Source organism: Triturus cristatus, chromosome 1_2 (genome assembly GCF_964204655.1).
Source record: "Triturus cristatus chromosome 1_2, aTriCri1.1, whole genome shotgun sequence".
Taxonomy (NCBI): domain Eukaryota; kingdom Metazoa; phylum Chordata; class Amphibia; order Caudata; family Salamandridae; genus Triturus; species Triturus cristatus.
The window spans coordinates 790,726,221-790,743,850 of record NC_140580.1 but is presented as its reverse complement, the minus strand read 5'-3'; the positions used below and the strand labels follow the sequence as shown (position 1 = coordinate 790,743,850).

The window sequence follows — 17,630 nt, the reverse complement described above, 5'->3', positions numbered from 1 at the left end:
GGGAGTGTCTGGAAGCATATTAGTACGCTGGAAAGCCCCACAATTCAGACCCCTGGTGGTGGACACGAGAATACAGGGAGTGAATTGTGACAATTTACTCGAGTTACACTGAGCATTGCTACGTGTTCCTGGAAACCCTGTGTGACCCCATCCTCATCGGACATGGTGAGCATTAACTTTAAAACATTCCCATTAATTCGCTACCCCCTTGATGTAACCCTTGTTTTTGTAACTTTTAAAAAAAGGCCCTGCGCTCGTGACACTGCCTGCTCCCCTTGATGTGACTCTAACTGGTCCAGCACGAGCCTCTTCTCCAGCGCGAGCGAGACATTACCTCTCCTTCAACGAGGTGTCTAGAGCCTTCCTCGCGTGTACTCCTTTTTGCCTGGCAGCCGTTTTCTACCGTGTCTCAAGTCTTCCTCCCGCCATGTTGCCCGGCAGCGGTCTCCAACAGCCTCATGGTCTTCGTCAACTTCTGCGGCATGCCTCCTGCCTTCTTCCTCATTCTGACGTCAAGCAGTCTCCCTGGCATCCTCCACTCAAGGAGTCCTTTGTTTATGCGCTGACGTGCACAGCATTTATTTTTCCTTCTCTTTATTTGTAACGTGCTGACGCGCACAGCAATCTTTATTTCAAATTAGTCTGTGTCATGTTCATTATTAAATACCTGATGACACGCACAGCATCTTTGTGGATTGGCCATGCACTGACGCGCACAGCATATTGATTGTGTGTCATGAAGACTTTGTCTACACGCTGATACACACAGCTACACATTGTGTGTCTCTTCAAAGCTGCGCTGAAACACATAGCTAACGTTTATAAATTTGTGCACTGTTTATCTGACCGTGCTGCCACGCAAAGCTTTATTACTATATCTCTAAGTTGAGTTTCACTTCTATTTCAACATTTACTACTGGAAGTTTGCGTGCTGTTTCCATACTGCGCTGGCACGCACTGCCTTTTAACTGTAACTGTGACAGTGAGCATCACTGTTACTTCTACGAAGATTTATGTGCTCTTTATTTTTTTTAAAATTATTATTAGTGTTTTTCTGGGCGTTGGTTACGCTGATCTGCACAACAGTAGCTTTACATGTCACTATTACTGACACTTCAATTTTCATTGTGTTTCATGTTTAAACCCTGACACGCACAGCTTCTTCACTGTATGTCACTAATTTTTGTCCAATACTCAGCCCTTTCATAGCTGCCTTTGATTCTTGAGAACAGCGTCTTCATTTTACTCTTTACTGTTATATTCAAAAGGACCATGCAAAATGTTACTGCACCTCCGTGTTTTTTCTTCAATCTCCTGGCGATCCACCTATTAAATGGTCCACATGGAAAAAGGTTTTCGAGAGGTATGCTCGAGTTTGTGGCACTTCTCTCAGTGCTGAATGGCGGACAGCTTTATTGTTACATTGCCTTGGATCAGAAGGTCAAGATGTATTTGACCATCTTCCTGATGTCCCTGATAGTGTTGCAGTGGATCTCAATGAATATGAAATGTGCATGTAAAAACTTGATGTACATTATCTTCCTAAGGTTAGAACTATATTAGAACTTTATCATTTTGGTAAGAGACTACAAAGAGACGGAGAATCAACTGAGAACTATGTCACAGACCTTAGACGTCTAGCTTCTTCTTGTAAGTTTGGTGTGTTAACTGATGAAAGAATCAGATATCAGTTTATGTTAAGTTGTAGAACTGAGAACATTCGTGAAGAACTGTGGCTCAAGGATGAACCTACCCTTGATGAAGTTTTGCTTGTGGCAAAACAAATCGAGCATTCTCTGGAATGCGTGAAAGAGATCAAGAAAGATCTCAATAAAGAGGTATCTGTAGTTAGCTCAGAGGTTAATTCTTCAGCTAAGTCCAAATCCTCCAACATAAATGCTCAAATAAGGGTTTGGAATAATGATAAAGAAGCAAGTAAATCACAGGACAAAAAGGAGAGAAAGTGTTATAGATGCGATAAGGCTGGACATTTGGCTAATGACGTCATGTCCAGCTCTTTATGCACATTTTGCAAAAAAAGAGGCATTTTACAGTAACATGTAGAATTAAATTATCTAAACAGAGGGTGAGTGAAGTTGATTGTGACTCCCTTTCGTATTCCTATGATTTGGAGTGTGGACAAATCGTTCTTCAAATAGGAGCTGATGGCCTTTAGATTACATTGATGTGGAAGGTGAAAAGACTTGGGTCTTATTCGACTCTGGGGCGAAAGTTACCATAGTTGCACATAAATTCTATGAAGATAAGTTAAAAGGGAAAGTAACTTTACTCAAACCTGATATCTGCCCTCTTGCTTATGGTGGGGACCCTATTGAGCTACGCGGTTACTTGATAGGTTTGCTAGAGTATGAAGGACGTCTTTTCCTCAGGTAAGGTATATGTATTAAAGAAAAGAGACGGTATTTTAAGTTGGTGGCATCAGAAAGATCTAGGTGTCATATTAGAACCCAACCATGACCCCCTATTCTTTTGAAAGAGAAGCAAGATGTGAAACTTATTGGACATGATTCCCTTTTACAGGATTGTTTAAAGGAAGAGTACCCTCAAGTTTTTAGTGGAAAACTTGGTTGCCTTAAAGGTTATTGTCACAAAATAAGGTTGGCTCCAGGTTCTATTCCTGTTTCAAGCAAGGTACGTAATGTGCCTTTTGCGGTAAAAGATGAGATGAGAAGTGAATTTGAAAAACTTAAGTCTCATGGCATCATTGAAGAGGTTGAAGGAACCGCCTGGTTGGCTCCTGTGGTGGGTGCTAGGAAGGGTCATTGCTCACTGAGACTACGTGTTGATCTCAGGCAACTTAATAACTGTGTTTTGGTGGATGAATATCCTCTCCCCAATATAACTGATCTTTTGACCATGGTGGGTGGTGCTAACATTTTTAGTACGATTGATTTAACCTCCGCCTACCATCAGATCTTGTTAGATCAGTCGTCCAAAGACCTCACTGCGTTTGTCACGCCTTTTGGTACTTTTAGGTATGTTAGTCTACCGTTCGGATTTGTATCCGCTGCTTCTGTGTTTCAGCGTGCAATGGATAAAGTTTTACTTAATGTGCCTGGAGTCTGTGTGTATCAAGACGATATTTTGGTCTATGGATGCAATGAAACCGAACATGGCAGTGGAGTCAGACAAGTCCTAGACAGACTTAGCGCCCACAATCTCACCATCAAACTTGAAAAATGTAAATTTGGTCTCAATGAAATAGACTATTTAGGGCATTCCATTGCTGCTGATGGTGTCGTTCCCAGGGCAGATCTGGTTGATACCATTAAAGATTTAGCTCCTCCTTCAACTAAGGAGAAGCTCATGCATTTCCTAGGTATGGCTGAGTATTATAATAAATGTGTAAAAAACTTTGCAGAGGCCACATTTAATATGAGGAACTTATTAAAAAAGGGTGTTAAATGTATTAGGAGTGACGATTGTGAGAAAGAGTTCAGAGAGATCAAGACCAAACTTTCTCATGCACCTAAACTCCGAAACTTTGTTCCAAGCAAACCCTCCGTTGTATCTACAGATGCCAGCCATAAGGGCCTTGGTGCCGTTCTATATCAAGGTGGTTCTGGTCCTGATAATACCATTATGTTCATCTCAAGGAGTCTTAAAGGGGGTGAATGCAGATACTCAGTTATTGAGAGGGAGGCTCTTGCGGTCCATTGGGCCATCAAGAAGCTCAAGAAAGTTTTGTGGGGTACCTCTTTCATGATTAGGATTGTTCATAAGCCTCTAGGTGAGGTTTTTTTCTAGCAAGGAAATGGATTTTATTTCACCCAGGATTTCAAAATGGATTGTTGGTTTACAAGGTTTTAATTTTTGTGTGCGATACATTCCTGGGTCACAGAATATTGTAGCGGATACACTTTCCAGATTGGTCCCTATTGCCAATTCAATACCTCAGGATGATCCTGTTTCTGATCCTGTTTTCAAAAAATCCCATGACTTTGTTTGTGAAATTGATTTTAAAATTATTACTTCAGAACGTTGGCATGAAACGTGTCTTGAGGATGAGGTCCTTCAAGGTGTCATGAAGCTCATCTGTGATGGTTGGCATTACAAAGAACAAGGAGGTTTATGCTCTAAAGATTTTTGGTGTGTGAAAGACCAATTATCCTCTAGTGAGGGCATGCTTTGGAGAGGTCATAAATTAATTCCTCCAACTGTGTTACGCGAGGAATTGCTAAATTTAGCACATAATTCTCACTTGGGTATTTCAAAAACAAAGGAGAGATTGCGTTCCACTTACTGGTGTTCTGGAATCGACCTGAGAGAAAGTGTGCAACGCTCGCTGAGTGAAAAGAGCTTGAAGACCAGAACTCAGCCTATGGTGACCAGGACTCTCCCTAGTGGTCCTTGGAAGGACATTGCTTTGGACATTCTGGGTCCTGTGCATGGCGATGGTCAAGACTCATATGTCATTGTGGCAATTAATCTTTATTCTAGGTGGCCTGAGATCTGTTTTTCTAGAGGCATTTATAGTAAAACTGTGATTAATTTTCTCAAAACATTGTTCACAAGAAAGGGGCTACCAGAAACTCTGTTAACAGACAATGGTGTTCAACCTGTTTCTAAAGAAATGGAAAGTTTTCTCATGGATTGTGGCATTCATCACAAAAGTGATGTCGTTCACGGCAGCAAGAGTGACGTTGTTCTCCCCAGGAAGTCGGAAAGGGAAACACGTGTGCCTTCATATTTGGACGACTATGTTGTGTAAATTTGTTCCACCGGTTTCATTTTAAGTCCATTATCATTATACCTTTGTTTTGTTTGTATTAGTGAGGGAGATGTGTTGTATTGTTCTTCTGCTTCAAGCTGTACTCCACATTACATGTGTGGATTCTAGAATTACTAGCCACCCTCTGGCTGTTTGTTGAATGTTGCTGGGGACTTGAAGATCAGCTTGAGCTGGTGCCGGTTGGGTGGTTGAGCTGTCCTTACTCTTATCATAAATAAACCTACCATTTGAAACTTTGAGACCACCTCTCATCATTATTGAAGAAGAAGTTACTTTTCAACAAAAGGTCATGTCTTTAATGCTTTCCAGTCTTGGAGGTTATTGTCAATACCAATTATTTAAAAAAAGCACAGAGGGGCAAAGTTTGGTTGTCTAGATGGAAAATTGTTTTTCCCCATACGATTCCCTCTGATATCTGTAAAAGACTGAATATCTCCACATGTATGCAGGACCCAGCAACACAAAATAAACAACTTTTGTTTCATATTTTCCGGCCCAATAAATAAAAGGAAACCTGTTCATAACACCAACATTTACTGTTTTGTAATCCAGTTAGCCAAAATGGAATGAACAGCATTGCTTTTGGCTAAAAAACACCATCTTATTAGCTTAGGAAATATCAAAACAAGAAATGGTGCTACACTTTAAAACAGTACATACACATAGTACAATTCATCTCTGTCCCTTTAAGAACTTTGAAAGCCTGAACTTTCTCATCATGCCCAGCAGGGCATTCGTTAGGCCGTTTTTTTTCTCTCTTTAAGAACTACCCTAAACATAAACCTGCTTTATTTATTTTTTGGGCTATCAACAGCTTTTTTGGGGGCCGGGAAGAGTTGGGGAGAGTTGCCTTTATTTAACGTGTAGGATGACTCCTGTTAACACATTTTTCTGAGGAAAACATTTTTTTTAAATCTTTTGGAGATGTTTCACCACTCTGCTCCTCATGACCAGTGTTCTGGCTCCTTTTGACAAATACCTACCCTGTGATGGAATCAAGGTCACAAAATTTGCTTGGTGTTTCTTCCTGACTCTCTTTCAAGAACTGTGAAATTTTTCGGAAAATGTATCTTAAGAGCTCAGAGGCAAGGAAGGGGTTTGTGTTACAGCTACGAAAGAGGAAATTGGATGCATAGTTTCGCTTGCTTCTTGCACTTCTGCAGTGATCCAAAATAACCTTTTAGTGTAGTGAAGGTGGGGGAGTAATAGTACTGTGCTAGCTTATACTTTTTGCAGGAACCCTATATATGTGAAAATCCATGTGCCGCTCGCAGCTTCAGAACTTGGGACATATCGGAGCTGATTTTTACCTTACCCGTGCTTTCCTGATCTGAGGGGAGGCCACGCCGCTACTGGAAGGAGTCCTGCAGAGGCCTAAAAACCGGGACTGTGAGGACCAGGGTGCCTGCCGTTCAGCTCACACAGCACACCGGTCTCCTCTTCCCTGCCCCGCCCCCACTGACTATATCACTCCTCGCGGCCCCCGCTTCGCGGGGGCCGCTCGCAGCTTCAGAACTTGGGACATATCGGAGCTGATTTTTACCTTACCCGTGCTTTCCTGATCTGAGGGAAGGCCACGCCGCTACTGGAAGGAGTCCTGCAGAGGCCTAAAAACCGGGACTGCGAGGACCAGGGTGCCTGCCGTTCAGCTCACACAGCACACCTGTCTCCTCTTCCCGGCCCCGCCCCCACTGATTATACCACCTCTTTAAGGGCCCTCTTCCCACGCGCCAGCGGGACGCGCGCGGGCGAAGCACAGGGCGAAGACCGGGCAAAGAGCGGGCCGTTTGAGGCCGTTCGAGAACGGACGAGCTCGGACCTGGACCACCCTCCTTTTATCGTGTTCACTTGTGCTCCCTGGTACTGTTGCTAAGTTTGCTCCTGGACAATGTCTATGAGAGGGACACGAAGTAAGACTCTGATGGCTGCCGGGCAGTCCCAATGTACCCTAGACAACTATTTTGCAAAGGCTGGAACATTACTAATTGAAGACATTACTACATTGGAACGAGGTATCTCCCAAGAAATTGACTGGGTAAGGAGATCGTCCCTGGGCCCCCTTGCTTCTGCAACTACTCCGAATCATAGACTCGAATGTAGTCCATCAGCACCTGGGGGAGTGGGTCCAGTTGATATGCTTGATATACCCAGACTACACTGTTCTACTATATCTAGCATCCCTGATGTAGATTGTACCATTCTGTCTCAGGTAGATCTTAGTATAATACCCCTACCTTTACCAAAGCTTTCACAACCTAATCCTACCCCTAATACCATCTTGCAGGGTAGGGAGGAAAACACCGCTGGATCTAAAATATCCGAACCACATAAGTTAGGGCCGAGAGAAGGAGCGATTCCAAAAATTATTAAGAGGCCCCAAAAGCAACTAGGGAAAAAACGGAAAAATGCTAAAAATCAAATTCCAATAGAAAGGGAGAAGACCGAGATAAGCAATAAACGGCAAACTCCATTAAAACACAAAGGGTCTTTACCATCTCATGCATCAACCCAGAAATCCCCTAATACTGGATTAACTTCGGGGGAGGAGGATATCACACTTTCTGACATTCGTAATTTGATGAGGCTGATGCTCAAACCATTGGAAGTTCGGCTAGGAAAGATTGAAACCTCCTTACAGTGTATGGAAAAGGAAATGGGCCGTATATCATCTGCCCGCGCAAAAGACAGCAGATTACCAGATATAGGGTCGAGTAGAGTGACGACCAAAATACTCCCCCCAGCTATAATTACGTGCTCTGCTCCTGACCTCCCAAAGTCCCAGACCTCCCCTCATCTTAATTTACCGGTCATAGGTCAGGTACCAATTAGTAGCGCGAAGGAGAAACCGTCTGTGTCCGGCAATGAGGGTTTGAATAATAGTAACTTTGGTAAACAAAGGCTAATTAATTTACCGCCTGAGGCCAGTCCATATATAGTAATCCTAGCTGGTATCCCTGTACTCAAAGAATCTATGCAGGAGTCGGTGGAATCTCTTAAAAATAAGGTCATTAACTGGCTATCCATTAACAGACCGCTCCCTGAAGGAATAAGAAGCGAAGTTCTGATGGTCAGAAGAACTCCGTGGCTGGGTGGTACAAATAAATCAATTGATGGAGACTGTGTCCTGGTCAACTTTAGGGACCCCAGGACCGCCTCATACATATCCAATTGGCCCTACCGTGATAGGGGAACCTCAATTCAAGCTTTACCATTATCTTTCTTCTATCCACCCCCATTACAAGATCAGGGAGATGGAGATTGGGAATTGGTACGGGGCATAGGTTCCAGGACGGGCAATGGGGAAAGGAGAATTCCACTCTTGACTGAAAAATCGTATTTTGATTATTTCCCTACCCAGAATAGGTATAGGAATTTAGATATGATAGATTGACAGTACAGGATAGGTAGCAATGAGGATTACCCCACAATCTCCCCCACTGAGGAAGCCAATCCTGTGAAGGCTGATATCAAGAATCAGACACCTATTCTCCTTGCCCCCCTCGATATTCTTGTTTGGGAGGTGGAGACTTCTCAAGTCCCTTACATCGGTACCAGTATATTCACGGCGCATCAAGTCCGTAGGCCTTCTGTTTCAAACGAATCCACTGTTAGTACCACCTCCCCCGCATTAAAAATATTATCATGGAATGTGGCGGGCCTCACTAACAAGTTGCACTGCCCAGACTGGAATACATTTGTCAGGAGTAAAGACATATGTATGTTTCAAGAAACCTGGGCATGTCAAGAGGTGATTTATCCAGGATACGCAACATTTTTCACAAAAGCGAAATGGGGAGGGAAGGGACGCCCTTCGGCCGGACTTGCAACTTGGTTGGCAGCAGATCTGGGATGTAGTGCTGTCTTACATCCACTTACGACGGAGGACGTCCTTGTTGTATTATTGGAATGGCCTAACTTAAACAGACTCATGTTGGTAAACGTTTATTCTCGCCCAGTTAATAATGGGTTCGAATCCTGCACTATAGAGGAACTCGCTGTAGTTTTAAGCGAAATTCCCGCAGGTACTCCTTACTTAATTGGGGGTGATCTAAACTGTCACTATGAGCCACTTTATGGCTCACTGGACGGTCTGGCTGATGAGGAGGATGTGCTCTGGTCCATACCTCCTCTGGAGGCGCCTGGCCCAAGAGCATGGACACCTCTTGCTGTCCAAATTACACTATTAACCTTAAGATTTGGTCTCCGGGCCTGTAATGGCCGGAAAAAATCGGATATTCCACCAAAATATACATTTCATAGAGGTGGCAGGGAATCCAGATTGGATTATATTCTTGTCCCCCTGGCATCGTGGTCACTCATCAAAGACTTTCGGGTAACCCCGAGGATGGATAGTGACCATGATGCCCTAGAAACGAAATATACTCTTCTCCACCACAAGGCTATAGGGGATCAGACGCTGACATCCCGGACGGGCTTAACTCTTTCGAGTAACAGACGGAGAGTGAGATGGGAGAGACTACTTTTAAATCCAGAGAATTTACCTGGGCTCTACGCCCGGGTTATCCCAATACTCACAAAAGCTCTTGTGCTTACTGAACAAAATACTACCCTTAACACCCGGGAAGAGTGGGGAATGCTCCATGAAGACTTAATTTTAGCATTGTCTGATATCCTCTTTTTAACTCGGCAATGAGCTAATAGACGCCCTTATTGCCCCACGTGGTATAATCCCACATGCCGGAAGGCCAAATCGGATCTCTTGGATGCAATGAAAAAGGGTATGGGGATGGAGGTTGTCCGGGCTAGGCGATCGGCATACAAACGTCTGATCGGTCTCGCTAAAAAGGAATGGGTGCACAACAAATGGGAGAAATTGAAAACTACCTTGGCACGAGGAGACTTACGTACATTCTGGCGTCTCGTGAATACAGGGTCAGAATCACAGCCCGATGCAATTGAGCCAAATATTTCAGCCAACGCATGGCAAAATCATTTTAAATCTCTATATAGTTCACCTGATGGTGCCATTCCAAATTCAAGTAATTTTAATAACCCAGAATCAAAAGGCTCTCCATTTACAATAATGGAGGTTCAAGAGGCAATAGATAGGCTAGCATCTGGTAAGGCACCTGGCTTAGATGGTTTGCCAGGTGACCTATTTAAACAAGAACCAGCTGTTTGGGCTCCATATTTACTGAGCTTATTTAATTCTATTCTGGGTGGTATGGAGGTTCCAAATACTTGGTTGGGAGCAGAGATTGTCCCAATATTTAAAAAGGGATCTCCTCTGCTCCCTTCCAATTATAGACCTATTAGCTTAATAGATGTTCCCCAAAAATTGTTTGGTAGATTGTTATTGAACCGGCTCCAGGCCTGGATTGCAGAGCGGGAAATACTGAGCCCATATCAAGCTGGGTTCAGAGAGGGTGTCTCAACCATAGATCAGATCTTCCGATTCAACCTTTTATACTGGAAGACAGCGTTAATAGGTAGAGGCACCCTGTATACGGTTTTTGTGGACCTACGAGCAGCGTTCGACCTGGTACCGAGGGACAAATTATGGACAATATTAAAAGATTTAGATGTCCCGGTTGACATCTTATCAATGCTGATGAGATTGCACCAGGGCAATTTTGCCAAGGTGAGTTGCGGCAGAGGGGGAGCACTGTCGGATGCCTTTCCCGTGGACACAGGGGTCAGACAGGGCTGTGTTCTTGCTCCGACCCTGTTTTGCCTCTGTGTGGACGGGGTTATAGACTTTCTGACAGGGTTAAGCAATATTGATGCCCCAAAGCTGGATGGCAGCAGGGTACCCGCAATTATGTTCGCGGATGATACCCTGCTGCTTTCCAAATCCCCAATGGGCCTTCAGAGGGTTTTGGACGGGTTCATGAACTTTTGTGAGCGGCGTGGTTTGGAAGTGAACGCGACTAAAACCAAGTTCATGATTTTCAACCCACCCCCCACAACCCGCCCTAACCCTATGATAGGTTCCGCTAGATTAGACAGGGTTTTTACTTTCGAATATATGGGAGTAACCTTAAATCCAACCCTGACTTGGGACTCGCATATAACTAAGGCAAATCTGAAACTTGCCCAGCTATCAGGTGGCATATCACGGATGATATCTAGGTCCTCGTATAAGCCACTAGGCCCACCTCTCCACATTTACAAAACCCAGGCAAGAGGGGCAGTAACTTACGGGGGCGAGTTATGGGGGCATATAGTGTGCCCGAAACTACAGACAACTGAGAACAATTTCATTAGGCAATTGGCTGCGCTACCATCTAGCACCCCACTCCTCCCGTTAAGACTTGACCTCGGCTTAAGATCAATTACCGAGGAGTTGGGTCTTAAACCCCTGACTTACTGGCGCAGAATATGGAGCTCATTGGAGCTATCCAGCTATAGAGCAGAACTTGAAGAAATTTTGCACTTTCCAAAAGTGTTACAAATATCTTGGTTTAAATATATCAAGTACACTTTTGAAGCGATGGGGAGATCGGAGCTGTGGCTAGACCCGTTGAGAGCTTGCCCTAGGACCTCTCGTAGATCCCTAGCGGAGGCATACTACGAGTACATGCTACGGGTAGCAACAGAGTCCTTACGCCAGGACTCACTATCTAAACATTTTCTTGCCATCAAAGATCACTATTATTTGGAATCAGTCTTTGATGACATGGGTCCACCATTAACACGGAAGTTGTATATGCAGTGGCGCTATGGAACTCTCCCCTTGAGGGCCCATACAGATCATTGGCATAAGATCCATACTACCCCAAACTGCCAAGTATGTCCTCTTTTGCGAGAAGATGAAGTACATGTTATTTTCTTTTGCCCTGCATACAATAACCCACGGAAACACTGGCTTGTTCCACTCCTTAGAAACTTGGGTTTTAGGGAACACCAACCCGCATATAGAATTCGAAAGTCTGATCTATCTACCCCAATTGTATTTGCCGTAGCCAAATTTTTAACTGCGGTGTGGTTTATTCGTAACCGTCTTATTATGTCTAAATAATAATGTATTTCAATTTTAAATGTTTTATATCGAGCGGCACATGAGATTTTTATTATTATTTTATGTGTAATGTTCAATTGATAATTGTATTCAGATGCATTCTTTTATGGTCCATAGTGACCGAAATAAAGATTTGGAATGAAGGAAAATCCATGTAAGCCATCTTATCATTATCATATGGAAGCTTTTTTTTTTTTGCTATGTGATATGCCCTAAGGTGTAAGGGATAGTGTGGAGTTTATAAACACTCCCAAGTTCTTCAGCAGTGTAGTGATGGAGGTTCCTAGTTACTGAGACCAGTGAAAGAGGGATGGTAATTGGTCCATCTGCCAGATCTCCTTTTTAATGTTTAAGCTCGAGATGGTTAGCAAACATCCAGTGATCATTTGCTTGTAAGCCAGATAGTCAAGATAACGTGAGCTTTTAAGCCTTAGAATGATTTTAAGTGTTATTCACATAGAAATAGCAATAGACATTAAAGGAGTATGAGATATGGTAATTTACTAGGGTTGCCAATTGCTTTGATATTATTCCATTTAGCAATAGATGCCACTACCAGTACTGAATTTGGTAGTGTGACAGAAGTTCAATATCATCAAGTGAATGCAGAAATGTGTTTGAATTTAGATCTTTCAATTCGTTTTCATAGAAAAGGAACATTTGATATTAGCCTGAAGCTATTGGGGGGTCATAGTGATCTGAAGCAGGATTTTTTCAATATGAATTTAGTATTAATTTAGTTGTTCTTGAGCCGTCTACAAAAGGCTCCAGTCAATGAGTGATTGATTATGGCCAGAGCATTGATTCCTGCAGTACTTTTGATGCGAATATCCTTGTCTTTGAAAATCGAAGCTTGGCGTAGACCCACATTGGACCTTGATGAACAACAGGCTATATTGGCGAAGAGCCTTGTAATAAAACAAGGCTAAAAAGAAGGGATTTCATGTTAAATTGGTTTGTGGTTAGATTGAGGGTTGGAGCTACGATTCCCTTCTTTTTATTAATCACAGTATATTTTTAAAGTCTTTCCTTGTTAATGCAGTGGTTTTGCACAGAAACGCATAGCTCCTAGGAGTGAGACACGTTTATGTTTGTGCATTCTGGGCTCTAGAATTCATTTATGAGTTTATACAGTCCCTTTACCGGGCATGATACTGTGAGTAGGATTATTGTTTGCTGTCTTCAAGAATGCCTAATAGAATATAGGGTGCCGTTTGACACTTATCTTTATATTGTTGCTGTAGGTTTTCTTCCAGGATAGAGGATCTTATAGGTATACAGTGGTTTGTGTAGGGTGGGTTATTTTCATTGGTAGAGGCTTAGGGCCTCATGTAGGTAAATAAATTTTACCGGTTCTTAAATACCGAGCCGTACCGAATCGGTAAATTAGAATCGGTAAGTTACATGTAGGTAAAAATTCGGTAACAGTTACCGATTCGGTAACAGTCGGTAAATACGAATCGGAATTCACCGATTCGGTAAATACCGAGGTGATAATTACCGAATCGGAAAATACCGAGGTGGTATCTACCGAATCGGAAAATACCGAGGTGGTATCTACCGAATCGGAAAATACCGAATCGGTATGTACGGATTCGGTAAATAACATCACATGACTTGACGAAACAGCTAATCCTGTGCAACGACAGCCCACCCAACCAGGAACTGCCCACACCCAGGCAGGTGTACACAATTAGCCGAAGTGGCCACACCCAGGCAGGTGTACATAATTAGCCGACCCTGGAGAGGCTTGGAGTGCAGAGGAGAGGCAGGGAGCAGTTGCATGTGCGAGCGGGAAACGAACAGCATGTCCAGCCAGAGAACACAGAAAGACGGAGGGGAAAGGAGGAGGAAGCTCAAATTCAGCCCCAAGGAACTCCAGGTGCTGGTGGAGGAGGTGGTGAAGCAGCACCAGAAGCTGTTTGGGAGGCAATCCCTGCAAGTGCCTGAGGCCGAAAAGCGCAACATATGGCTGGCCATCCAGGCGCAGGTCAATGCTGTGGGAGTGACCCACAGGGAAATTGAGGTCCTCAAAAAGCGCTGGTATGACCTGAGGATTGTGACCAAGAGGAAGATGGGCGACATCCAGAAGGAGGCCAGCCAGACCGGAGGTGGAACCAACAGGGCACCTGCCCTCACCGAACTGGAGGAGCTGGTGGCGGCCACAATCGAGCAAGAGAGCGTCGTGGGCCTTGGGGACGCCGACAGCTCTGCCAGAGCCGCAACACACCAAGGTAAGACGAAAGCACAGCAATGTAGCCTCCCCTACCCCTATCCCACATCCCCCATTGTGAAACGAGAATCACACTGCAGTCCACACGTGTCAGTGCAGACAGGCAATGCATTCCGGGAGATGTAGTCAGGGCAACACTAACCATGACGTAAATGTTACAGGGCAACAAGGCATGTCACGCACTCGAGGCACAAGGAGACAGAGGACAGATTGGAATGTGAAATGATTTATTGTGACGCTTGCAATGCAGCCCTTCGGGGACACTGAGCCAATGTTGTTTTTCTGTCCACAGATGTGACATCATGCAGTACAGGGCATGCTGCAGGGGAGACGGCACACCGGCCACAAAAATCACCTCTAGCCAGCACGAGTTCAGACCAGGGAGCAGGCCCACTGGCAGCCGCACCACCAACACAGCCAGCCTCGCCGCACACAGAGCCAGCATCACCTCACCGAGAGCCAGCATCACCACAACCACAGCCAGCATCGCCACTCTTGTTCGAATCACCGGCCACATCTCCGCTTGCAGGTGTGAGAATGAGGAGGCGTCCAGCAGCCAGGCTACGAGCCTTCGACACCTCGTCAGACGACAGCATGGGCCCAGAAGACCGCACCGGGCCCCAGGAAGGGAGCCATCCCACTGTGCCCCACACCTCACAGGCAGCACAGACGGGAGCAAGAGGGCGCCGCAGGTCGCGTGTCCAGAGTCCACCAGCACCCACTGACGGCCATGGTGTCTTCTTGGGGCTCGAGGGCCAAATGTTGAAGCAACAGCGCCTGCAATCAAAGGCAGTTATGTCAGTCCAGAGGCACATGCGGGTGATGAAGACAAGCTTAGTCAACATGGACACAAACATTGGCGGCATGGCTGCGGGCATTCGGGACATGTCCCAGTCAATCCAGCAGTTGTGCAGCAAATTAGATGCTGACATCGAAGCACGGCGCCGGGAACGCCAGAGAAGGGACACTACCAGCAGGGCACTCAACCGTCTGGCAACTGCGACTTCCCTACTTTGCCGGCGCTCTGTGACGATGCAGGAGGGCCTAACACAGTGCTGCAGCGACCTGTCTCGGGGGATGGTGCAGGTGACAAGTGCACTAGGGGTGCTATTGACTAGTCAGGCGTCGACAACTGCTGCAGGGGATGCTGCGGAGAGCATCGACACCAGCAGCAGCATCACACCCCCCGTCCCCGAAGCACGCAGGAGCAGCAGGCGGCTTGGGGTTGGCTCTAGTGAGGATGCACAGGCCGTGCAATCCACCACTGCAGCGCGTATGCGCAAACATTGATGTGGCCCTGCTTAGCCACTTCCCATTGGGTGACGTAACCCTGGACATACTCCTTGTATAGATGGTATATTGCCAGATTGGCCTGTTCATGTGTTCATGGCGTGGTGCCACATTAAACTACGTCATGACTTCTCACAACTCGCTGTGTCCCCTCACTTACTCAGAAATAGTTGCATGTGATCTCTGCCCGTCTCTCTCTCCCATCGATTGCAGTTGGCACTCTAGCTGCGCTGCCCTCTGGCTGGCCTGACTCATCCTCGTTGTCCTCAAAATATGTTAGTTCCACATCTGTACCTTTTTTCGTGGCAAGGTTGTGCAGCATTGCACAAGTGGCAATAATCTTGCAGCAGGTGATGGGTTTGTACTGGCGTGCGCCTCCGCTCTTGTGGAGGCAGCGGAACCTGCTCTTCAGTAGTCCAAACGTGCGCTCCACCACATTGCGTGTTGTTTTGTGGGCCACGTTGTATCGTCTCTCACTCTGGGTTGCTGGGTGTAGGTAGGGAGTGAGGATGAATGAACGGCATGCATATGCACTGTCGCCTGGATGAGTAAAAGGGAACCATCTGTTACATGCCTCTATACACTCTGATTTGCAGGTTTCAAGGGGCGTCACTGTTACTTACCCAGCAGGTATCCCTCTCCGAATTCGCCGGCACTCAGTCGTGTGTAGATCCCACTATTCTGGAAGATGTAAGAGTCGTGGGTGCTCCCAGGAAACTTTGCAACAATATCTGTGATGATGTTCCCTGCATCACAGATCACCTGCACATTGATGGAGTGGGTGGACTTCCTGTTCCTGTAGATGTGCTCTGTATCAGCTGGTGGACAGATTGGGATGTGTGTACCATCAATACAGCCGATGACATGGGGGAACTGTGCCATGTGATAAAAGTCTGTTTTTGTTTTCTGCAGTGCAGCCTGTGTGTTTGGGAAGCTTATGTAGTGGTGCATTCTCTGCATCATGGCATCCAGGAACTTCCTGAAGAAACGGGACAGGCAACTCTGGGATACACCACCCACCGCAGCTATCACCACCTGATAACTGCCGGATGCCAGTAGATGTAGGCTGCAGAGCACCTGCACATGTGGTGGTATGGCGTGCGCCCTTCTTGTTGGCTGGTCCAGGAGTGGGTGCAGGTCCCTTATCAGGTCCATGATGGTTTCGGGGTGTAGCCTGTACCTCTCATGTATCTCTGCATCAGTCAGCTGTAATAGTGTGATGCGCTGTCTGTAGATTTGTTCCTCCCGTCGCCACACCCTCAGTCCTGCTGCCTGTAGACGTAGGCGCCTTGCAATGACGTACATGGCGGCCATGTTGTCCACGCTGTTGCATTTTGGGATTGCTTATGTGCATTGTTGATGGTTACCACCTGCTTTCAATCCGTGTTAATTACCGACTCTTATTTACCGATTTTCCTGGATTTCTTAATTACCGACTGCTCCTACATGTCATTTTAAATTTTTACCACTTCATATTTACCACTTCATATTTACCGATTCGTTAATTATGTATTCGGTAAATATGAATCGGTATTTTAGAATTCGGTAACTATGAATCGGTATTTACCGCCTCATATTTACCGAAAAGTGGTTTTTGGACTCCTACATCTCACTTGTCTGAATACCGGTCGGTAACGGCATATTTACCGAAAATCGGCCGTTACCGACCGGTATTTCGCTACCTACATGAGGCCCTTAGAGTGCTGAAATGAAATGTTGGTCACTCGAGGAGATAGGATGTGACTGTTAGTGAAATTAAATTGGAAAGGAAAAATATTGCATCAAGTCTGTAATCAGATGACTTGATAATGGAGACCGGGAGCATTAATACTAGAAGTGTACAGCCTATACGTATTTGGTTTATCCCATGCTTGTTCCTCACTGTGTTATATATAAGGATGATTATGTACCCGATTGTGATTGTCTATCTCCAATGCTGCCGCCTGTGCCAAGTATCAACAACAAAAACAAAGGTATGTCCCTATATGCTGTATCGATGACATGTTTTCATTGTTGCAAAATGAAAAATAAAGTTTTTTTTTTTTTAAAGTCTGTAATCAGATGGAGGAGGCCCAGCGACTGTAGATAATTGGTTGATTCAGAGTTTGAGAGAAGGAATTTTGGTTGATGGGTTAAACATACTAAAGAAAGTGTTAACATCTCCAATAATGCAGTGGCTAGGATATTTTTATATATTGTTAGGAGTAATGTCCAGCAAGATCTTATAAAAAAGTGAATTGTACAGAATGTGCAAGTGAATGTCTCTGCTGGAGTGCATGGGATGAATAATAGCATACTGTCAAGGACTCAAATATAATTCTTTACATGTGATCCGACTGGCTGCTTTGAGGGAAGTGTCCCTGCATTCTTTT

General features: G+C 45.0%; 1 protein-coding gene across 2 annotated transcripts in view; it reads left to right on the top strand.

Annotated features, from left to right (window-relative positions):
- Positions 1 to 17,630, top strand: part of CEP104 (centrosomal protein 104) — a 726,468-nt gene that overhangs the window by 131,781 nt on the left and 577,057 nt on the right. The gene's annotated exons all lie outside the window — the stretch shown is intronic.